The 10,253-nt window shown below is 40.1% G+C and overlaps 1 protein-coding gene across 6 annotated transcripts in view; it reads right to left on the minus strand.

Annotated features, from left to right (window-relative positions):
- LOC109895597 (semaphorin-6A) overlaps positions 1-8,111 on the minus strand; it is a 92,573-nt gene extending 84,462 nt beyond the window's left edge. For 3 of the 6 annotated variants that reach the window (XM_031830453.1, XM_031830452.1, XM_031830450.1), the window contains exon 1: positions 7,987-8,110. The gene's annotated coding sequence lies outside the window, so the exon portion shown is untranslated. Of the gene's footprint in view, positions 1-7,717 lie in introns of all 6 variants that reach the window. The other 3 variants (XM_020489431.2, XM_031830451.1, XM_020489430.2) reach the window with 2 other exon arrangements.
- Positions 8,112-10,253: the final 2,142 nt, after the last annotated feature.

Here is a 10,253-nt window from a genome sequence, read left to right on the forward strand (position 1 = left end):
GTCTGTTACTCTGGAACAATCACAGCCATCCCTAAGAGATACTGTAGTTGGCACTACCATGAGTTCTGATTTTCCTGAGGTAGTTGTTAAGCAGATGATTTTTTGAAAAAGTTGTTGAAATCACTAACTCAATTGATCTCCGCTTTCATCGAATGTCATGAAGTGATTCTTGCACAAACAACATATTGAAACTGAAACCCTGATTCAACAACATAACCTTTTCTACAGCTCCTGACTCAACCACAGTCAGGAGCAGCCAGCCTGTATAACACAAGGTCACATTAAGCCATTCACCTGTTAGTGTGAGAATTGAGTGATTACACAACGGCGCCACCATTTAACAGCAATGACCCATCTTATCTACCGAGGCCACATTAAATAGTGTTTGCTTTAGATAGTGTCTACATACACCATGCAGGGGAATTTAGTTAGCTGGCTAGCTGGCACTGGGACATAGGCCCAGTATGGACGCAGGCAGTAAGGCTGCACCTCAATGGGCCTACAGAGGGAAATAAATCCACACAGCATCACCCTGAGAGGAGTGGAGATCAAAGTCAGGTAGAAAGAAATACTGTTCCAGAAACAACAGTACCAGAGGATCCTTCTCTTATGTAGGTCAGATGATGAACAGGAGCTGTGCTGTGCTGCCTGTAGATTGTCTCCTCCCTTCCTCTCTGGTTACCTTGCATTAGCTCACGTGCACTAACCGACTGACAGGGGAGCCAACCGAAACTTAAGAGGGGGTGACTAATGAATTGCTGATGGTAATTTTTCATAATTACCTACCTACTTAAAATGGACAGTCATTGAGGAACCTGTTTGATCTCATAAAAAAATGGGATGCGGAAGAAAACAAATGGGAGGATGCTCTAACAGATTCTCAGACTGTTTGTGAAGCGTGCCGATGCTTATTGTCACGAGTCTTGTCCTGGAGGCAGAACTGAGTGATTTATCCTTAGGCCAACTGCAATGTCAAAATTGGTTAAATTGTAAAAATTCATGGCAATAAAAATGTGCTTTTAGGTCTTCATTTAAAGTTAGGGTTAAGCATCAGGGTTAGCTGTGCGGTTAAGGTTAGGGTTAAGGTTAGGTTTAAATCAGATTTTATGACTTTGTGACTGTGCCAGCTAGTGACCGTTCTGCAGAGCTGCCTCCAGAACAAGATTCATGAAAAACCTGCATTTGTGAAGTCAAACCATATTCTCAGAGACTGCTGCACCTGAGAACAGGGCCATGCATCTTAATACGGTCTCCAAACGCAATTAAATAATCAAGTGTTCAATTACCTTAGCAGCATAATCAATAAAGAGCCAAGTTGGCAGCCAGAGCATTCACATTCATCTGAAATGCATAGTAAAAGTATGGTAGTCGTCAACAGTGTTGTGAATACTGTTTGTGCATTTCTCAATAAAATGTAGAGCTCAATCACAGCAACATGCCTCATAATAACAGCTTATTCCTCCGCCTGCACACACTAACCTTGTGCTGCTTGCCTAATAAGATGAGAATTTAGATAATGAACACATCACTATGCATGGAACAATGCAGCATCCGCTGCCATACATTTAATCAGGGTTGAGTGAAATGTGAGCAAGGGGGACATTGTGTGGCCTCTATGAGAGTGATGATAAGTGTTCCCAGCCCACCGGTCCACCTGAGCTGATGGATAGGCAGGAGTGCTGAAACACTGGGGGCCCTGTGGTCGTGTGCGTCTCCTACCAGCCACACGACCACGCAACATTGACTGCAATTTGTTCATTAGGTATGTCATAAATGTACACACAGAGGTATTATTGTTCACTTTCTTGTCCTGATTGGATTCAGAAATGGAAAAAGACTATTTAAAAAAAAAATGTGTAGCCAGCAACAGTGACTGATCCTTCTTTCTTGTATGTCTGTAGTAACATCCCTTACTTAGAGCTAATGAAAAATATATGTCAATTTGATTTATCTTTAAAGAAACTAACGTGTAAAAGCCGTCAATTGATGAGATTGCTTTCATATAGGTAAAATAAGGAATTTTGAAATACTGTACCTCATAAAGCACTATTGCAAAAAATCTGTCATCGTCTGAAGGGTTACATGACTTGGGAGGGCATTAGAAATGACATTTGCTCTATTAAATAACACTTACTAACCACGGGTGTACTTTGATAAAAGCTTTCGAGATAGACCTTGCCTCAGAGCAGCATCCCTCACATAGCACTTTACACAGTGCATTTCTCCACATAAATAACAGATTAACAATAGTCCACAAGCCCTGCCCCCTCGCCAGTCACCTGCACCTAAACAAATCATGTCACTGAGTCTACAATCATATCACTTTAAAGCCATAAAACGTCTGCATGGGTAAATTGAGCAAACAGGCCAATTCTCCATTATAAACCCATGGTAGGATTCCCTCCAGAAAGGTCACCCAGATGAGAGAATTGCAGTGTCTAAATCACCCAGGCTTGGATTACATCCCAATGGCACTAACAATGACAGGGTTCTTTCTTCTTAATGTGGCCCACATGAAAGGCCAAGAAGAAAGTCCCATGATTAGAGGGCTTTGCCCACTAGTTCCCCTGAAAATAGGCAAAGTTTAATATGATACAGCAACAATATGGCCACATTAAACATTTACAAGAGTAAACAGAGATTACAGACTCATTTGGGAGGTACAACACGGCCAAGAAAGACCATCTTAGAGGAACGAAAAACAAATGCTCAACACACTGGTAGCCTCAACATACTGATATCTTTCTTGGTGGAGAGTGATGCCATCTTCTACAAATTCTCTACGGTTTGTTTTCTTAAACCAGACAACAAAATTAATCTCTCCAAACACATTCTGTGTAATAATGGAGGCCAATTCTATCTCTCAGATCACCCATTGCAAACCCAGGAGGACAATAAGACCCATATTGTCACCAGTAAACATACAGTAGCATCAGCCTCTTCAGTGAAAGACACATGATTCCAGGGATAAGGCCTACTGTGAAAGCCTCCTTACATTTTCTTCCTCCTTCTATAGAGGGAGCGCACCGCTGTGAGATGAAAGTAGAAACCATTTAGCCTTTTCAAGCAGACACCCATGGAGAGTGCTGATCCGAGTGCTGCCCTGAAATCTCTCCAGGCCTTCTCTGGGCACCCCAACACCGTATCAGGCCCTGAAACTATGGCAACCGAATAAGAGAGCAGCCTCAATGATTAATAGATGAGAAATGCAGTGCCAATCGAGATGGGCCTAGGGAGGGGGATAGATGCACGCTCCTCTCTGTGATACACTGCCACACACCGAGGCACAGAAGGTGGAAGGAGGGCCTGCAAAGCACACAACAAGCACCCCGTCAACACAGTGTCATGGAACTCTCCCAGGACAAGCTGCTGTAGAGCATCCATGTAGTCCTATGCAAGCATCGATGCACACCTCATGAGCACCCAATGAGCTAAACACAACCGGAAGCCACCGTTGTTTATAATGAGTGTTCACAGCGAGTGCCGTTTGTGACTCATGGTCACTCACCTGTATAAGTACAGTACACATTTAACTATTTACAGTTGAAGTCGGAAGTTTACATACACTTAGGTTGGAGTCATTAAAAGTCATTTTTCAACCACTCCACACATTTCTTGTAAACAATCTATAGTTTTGGCAAGTCAGTTAGGACATCTACTTTGTGCATGACAAGAGTAATTTTTCCAACAATTGTTTACAGACAGATTATTTCACTTATAATTCACTGTATCACAATTCCAGTGGGTCAGAAGTTTACATACACTAAGTTAACTGCCTTTAAACAGCTTGGAAAATTCCCCAAAATTATGTCATTGTTTTAGAAGCTTCTAATAGGCAAATTGACATCATTTGAGTCAATTGGAGGTGTATCTCAAGACATCAGTTAAAGCTTGGTCACAAATGGGTCTTCCAAATGGACAATGACCCCAAACATACTTCCAAAGTTGTGGCAAAATGGCTTAAGGACAACAAAGCCCTGACCTCAATCCCATAGAAAATTTGTGGGCAGAACTGAAAAAGCGTATGTGAGCAAGGAGGCCTACAAACCAGCCTCAGTTACACCAGCTCTGTGAAGAGGAATGGGCCAATTTGACCCAACTTATTGTGGGAAGATTGTAGAAGGCTACCCGAAACGTTTGACCCAAGTTAAACAATTTAAAGGCAATGCTACCAAATACTAATTGAGTGTATGTAAACTTCTGACCCACTGGGAATGTGATGAAAGAAATTTAAAGCTGAAATAAATCTTTCTCTCTACTATTATTCTGACATTTCACATTCCTAAAATAAAGTGTTGATCCTAACTGACCAAAGACAGGGAATATTTAAAAGGATTAAATGTCAGGATTTATGAAAAAATGAGTTTAAATGTTAAGGTGTATGTAAACTTCAACTGTACATACTATAAACTGTGTTGTCTGGCATCAGATTAGGCGCCTTATCAACACTTGTCTATCTCAGCCAGTTTATACTGTGTTTGCAAACACATATCCCAGAGAGGTGGATCATCTCTGATAACTTCTATGAAACACAGGCAGGTCGGCTACATCAACTCTCCTCCTAGGATTGCCAATCACAATTTAATTGTGTTAATTTCTATGAACAAAGTATTGCTTAAGAGCAACAGTGAGCATGTCAAAAGGCACTCTGCCAATTCAGCCATTGGCTTAAGAGGTTCTGTCAAAAATCAGCTCCATACTGTACATCCTTGGCTATTCTGACACTAATAAGGACCTCCATTATGTTAATTTAACAAGCCTAAGGGAAGGGAATTTTACAAGGCCTATTACTTCAAGAAAAATAAATAGTGCAATGGGATTCTGGGGGGGGTTAATGCTAGGGGGGGTTGGATTTCACTGAATATATTATTGTCAGAGCAATGGTCAAGTGTTTGATACTATGGGATGGGTTTTGCTATTTCACCTTTGAGTGGAGGTTTACCACTAAATATGATGCCAATGTCATGAGGGGTCCAGTGGCAAGATATAGGCTAAACCTCCACATGTCACATTGAAACTTTGCCTATATCTTGCCACTGGACCCCTGATTGTCACAGTGATCTAAGGCACTGCATCTCAGTGCAAGAGGTGTCACTACAGTCCCTGGTTCGAATCCAGACTGAATCACTTTCGGCTGTCATTGTGCGCTGTCCTATTGCCCAGCGTCTTCCGGGATAGGCTGTCATTGTAAATAAGATTTTGTTCTTAACTGACTTGCCTAGTTAAATATGGGCTACATGGGATATAATTTCCCCAAAGGATTATGGTATTAAAATGTATATTATTTTGCTATCTGTGGACTACTATGGTAGCCCGTCTAAAATGCGATGAAAGCCTAATTTTAAATGATTAAAGTATAAAGAGAACTGCAATAAAAATAATAAATAAATAAAGGGTTAATCATAAATAAATCACATGTTGACGAGTGTGAGGATTTTAATGATGCTCTCATACACAAATTGTTTAAACAACAAAAAATACACTGGCACATTAATAAAACATACAATCATAAAAGATGCAGAAATAGACAACTCTGTTGGACCTATAGTATTGTCACTAAATTAGAACACAATGATTAACAAGGCCTCGCTTTGAGTAATTGAGTTCAACTCATTACACATAGGCATGCCATTGATCAATTATTCAAGACCAAGCATGTCTATCTATCCTTGACTGACAAATGTAAATACCAACCTACACTCCTGCACAGCGGATCCAAGCACACAAGTGTGACAAATCCACATCAGTCACACACAATGCCAACCTCATTGCTATTGTTGGGAAGCTGCAGATCAAATGTCCCACAGAGCATTGCTCCAAATAGAGGCACCACAATGCATGCTGGTGTTTTGGTTTCTCCTCTTGTCTGCTTTGAAGAAAAAACAATGCTTTCTCCAAATGTAGTCAGCCACACAGTGGCAGACACACATGTACACATACATCAATGGCAGGATGATCTGCTTTCAGAGTATGTCTTGTAAACAATGTATCATGGCAGGTGTTTCAAAATGGCTCCAGGACTCTTGCCCATCACTGTAAGAATGCTGTAGTGTATATCTCACAGAGATACCCATAGTACATATCCTCTACAGTATCTCATCTCAACTTTACTGTTACACTATATATCCATGCGGAAGTGCCGAGAATGGGAACGCATCAATTATTTTTTCCAGTGATTTCATGAAATAATGGATCATAGACTATTCTTTTTCCTATCAATGTTTTTACAAGACCATCCCATCTTACAAATAATTCCCCCAAAATATCACAGCCATTTAGCACTAATTCCTAATTGTGTTTTTATAAACACACAGGAAATGGGAGGTTTCAACATATTGAGAAACATTCCTTATCCTTGACTAGATTCCCATTGTAAATACAGCAACCCCAGACATATTCAAACTGGCTGAGAGAGCTGAGGTGTTAGCATGTTGCATGGGGCCTCCCTGCCCACCTAGTAAAAAATAATGGGTAAACTCAGCATCCAGTATATATGGCTGCTCACACCAGTTTTATCTCTTTCTAAAGAAAATACATTACATACATGTAACACATATTTGATGCCGAATGGAGGAATTACAACAATGACCATCCCTGAAATGGCCCTTAAATCCTGTAGTCACTAAACACACCCTGTGTGGACAAAGCTTCACTCCTAATCTCTATCTCTGTGTGTGTGTGTGTGTGTGTGTGTGTGTGTGTGTGTGTGTGTGTGTGTGTGTGTGTGTGTGTGTGTGTGTGTGTGTGTGTGTGTGTGTGTGTGTGTGTGTGTGTGTGCGCGTGCGTGCGTGTGAGAGAGAGAGAGAGAGAGAGAGAGAGAGAGGCAGAGAAAGGCAGAGAGAGACAGAGAGACAAGTGGTGTAACTACAACCATCTACAGTACATCAGTTAAAGAAATGTCAGTCAGAAATCAGTTGGACCCAATTGTGGTAAAATAAAAGTGAAAATACATTTATGAAATAGCTACTGTATATTTAAATCCACATCAATAAATAATGTATGATGTGTTGAAGAATGATAAAGGCCAATACATTGAAATAACCTGCGGCGATAAAATACCTTATTTTCCACTTGAAAAGACACAGGTGATATTAGTTCAGCCAACACGGACAATCTAAACGCCCGTCTGTCTTCTCACACATGACAATTGTATCTCATTGCGCAGCCATGGAGAGCCCAACAACGAAGGAGAGCTCAGATGATTTAAGTAGACTATAATGTTGAGTCCTGCTAGCCTAAGTTCACAGCACAGTAAAAGCAAGGGAGAGTTTGTCTCCATAATTGACAGGCGTTGTAATTATAGACGATTTCACCACCTGGGGAAAATTGGCGGAGAGTTGTCAATAATAATCTATAATTTCTGAAGCTTTACAAGCACGTCGAAATTCTTCCAAATGATATTGAATGGACCCGTGACAGCTTGGATAATAGGCTACGTGTAAATGCTTATTTAAGCACAAACATTCTATATTTAAATTGCCAAAATACCTATTATCTTTACGAGATAATCCTACACTTTCCCAATGAATGGTTATTGATTAACTGCAACAGACAGATATTTCATAAAGTTACTGAAGTGACCTAGACTACCTTGTTATACACGCGTTGTGCACTTGTAATAGCCTACAGTGATTTGGAAAACAGGCTATAGTTTATAGGCTCTATGGAAATAGGCTACTATTATGCACATCCAAGGTTAAAAATCATAATACAATACCTTCAGCTCATGAATGGATATGCCTTGGGGTAAATGTATTGCTCGTCCTTTAATCCATTAAAACGAATGCTCAAAAAGCAGTTCAGACAGTGCTCATTTCGAGAGATAAAAAAAACTATGCGAACGCTACTTTTCTAAACCTCTTGGGCTTTTTTGTTACATGCCGCTCTTGTAGGCTACGCACCTCTTCAAATCGGAATATCCATCGGAAATTCACTTGAAACCTAGCGGTTTTAAAAACTCATTTGAGAAAGCTGAGCAGGACCAACCTGGCGTTCAAGAATTAACAATGGAGCGTTCCCGAACCATTCGTGGCAACCGAACTCAGTCCCCTAACAAAAGCTGCTGGTCATCCTATTTGGAGATGAAGCCTTCTTACTAGTGCACAGCGATCCCAGCTGTCACCCGCTACACACAGGGAGGAGCTATAAACCCTAGACTGGAGCGTGCTGGTGGAATAGGATCTTTTGTTTCATGGGTGCCTCTTATGACGACTGTATTTTTAGATGTTCACTGGTATTCCATGAAAAGACATTGACATAAATGCACAAATCGAATCATTATAGCCTAAATGACCAAAATAGAATAATTATGTACAGATAATTATGTTCGTTTAAGAGAAATAACAACAAACGATCTATTACATTTATATAGGCAATGGAAACGTGAAGCACAAGCCTATCTGGCTTGCACGGAAACTGTCAGAAACAATATTGTTGTGACAATGATGATGCCCACAGTTACGCATTGTACCCCCATTTCTTTGAGAGTTCCGTAATAAAGGTGAAATACAAATACCTAAAAGGTGCTTACACGCTAGAAGGCCAAGGATTCATAATGGCTCATGCTCAGATCGGGAGTGTTTGCTTGATGAAATAACAGCCCAATGGGGGTGGCTGCATTAGTTATGTCCCTTAAACTATAGCCACTTGGCCAGATGCTTGCTGCAACAAATTGTATTTAGACATGCTGATATAATTTACAATGTACACCTTCCTCGTGGTTCCAGTCCAGTAATGTAAACTGATTTATGACAGCATTTCGCCTTTATCTTCTTGAATTATGGCAAATTCAAGTCTGCAATTTGAGTAACTCACTATTACATAATTACAGTGCAGGTGGATCCTTCTGTGTGAGTCAATGGCCAAAAGATTATAAACTATTATCCCAGATAAATGAGTAGGCCTACAGACTGTTGTCTCTTTCAAGTTGTTGTGCCATATGTTCCCGGCCTACATTTATTTGATAGTGTGGACAACATAAAAAAATATTTTAATAATGAAATGGTATAATGCTGCAAAGGTCAAGTGCATTTTACATAAATTAACGAGATTCTGAATGATGTCACACCTGTAATTATGTGTGGTAATATTATTTATACCATTACAGAATCAATTTATACAAACATGACCTAACCATACGGATGACATCACTAAATGGAAATAACAGGACAAATAAAACAAAACAAAACATATGGTAATACTAGCTTGAAACCCTTAGATATCCAATCAAATCTAAATCAAATAAAATGAAATTATATTGGTCACATACACATGGTTAGCAGATGTTAATGTGAGTGTAGTGAAATGCTTGTGTCTCTAGTTCCGACAGTGCAGTAATATCTAATAAATAATCTAACAATTCCCCAACAACTACCTGTCACGGAACCCCCCCGGTACTGCTGCTCATTCTGTTCACCAGATCCGGAGGTCTACGTCACCGGCTTTCTAGGCTTCACTGAACGGGATTCATTATTACAAACCCCGGACTGTCTTGTCTGATTACACACACCTGGTTCCCATTTCCCCTAATTAGTATGTTACATATGTGCCCTATGTTCCCTCTGTCTTTGTCAGTTATTGTTCCCATGTCCGTTGGTCGTGTGAGTACCTATACGTTGGTGCAGCTGTTATAACCTCTTTGGGATCGGAGTTTCGCTAGCGTGCCACTACAACAACATCTGGTGAAATTGCAGAGTGTGAAATTCAAAATACAAACATCGTCATATTAAACATTCATGAAAATAGAAGTGTCTTACGTCGTTTAAAAGTGTCACTTCTTGTTAATCCAACCGCGTTGTCAGATTTCAAAAAGGCTTTACGGCGAAAGCATACCATGTGACTATCTGAGGACAGCGCCCCACATCAAAATACTTTTCAAACCAGCACAGGCATCACAAAATCCCAAATAACGATAAAATAAATCACTTACCTTTGAAGATCTTCCTCTGTTTGCAATCCTAGGGGTCCCAGCTACACAATGAAAGGTCATTGTGTTCGATAAAGTCCCTCTTTATATCCCAAAAAGTCTGTTTAGTTGGCGCTATTGATTTCAGTAATCCACTCGTTCAACATGCATACAAATGAATCAAAAAAGTTACAGGTAAAGTTTGTCCAAACAAGTCAAACGATGTTTCAAATTAATCCTCAGGTACTCTAATATCTAAATAAACAATACAATTTAAGACGGAAAATAGTATGTTCAATAGGGAAGATAAATAACGAAGAGCGCACACCTCATTCACACATGCAACAAG

The sequence above is a fragment of the Oncorhynchus kisutch genome, linkage group LG8, assembly GCF_002021735.2.
Source record: "Oncorhynchus kisutch isolate 150728-3 linkage group LG8, Okis_V2, whole genome shotgun sequence".
NCBI lineage: Eukaryota > Metazoa > Chordata > Actinopteri > Salmoniformes > Salmonidae > Oncorhynchus > Oncorhynchus kisutch.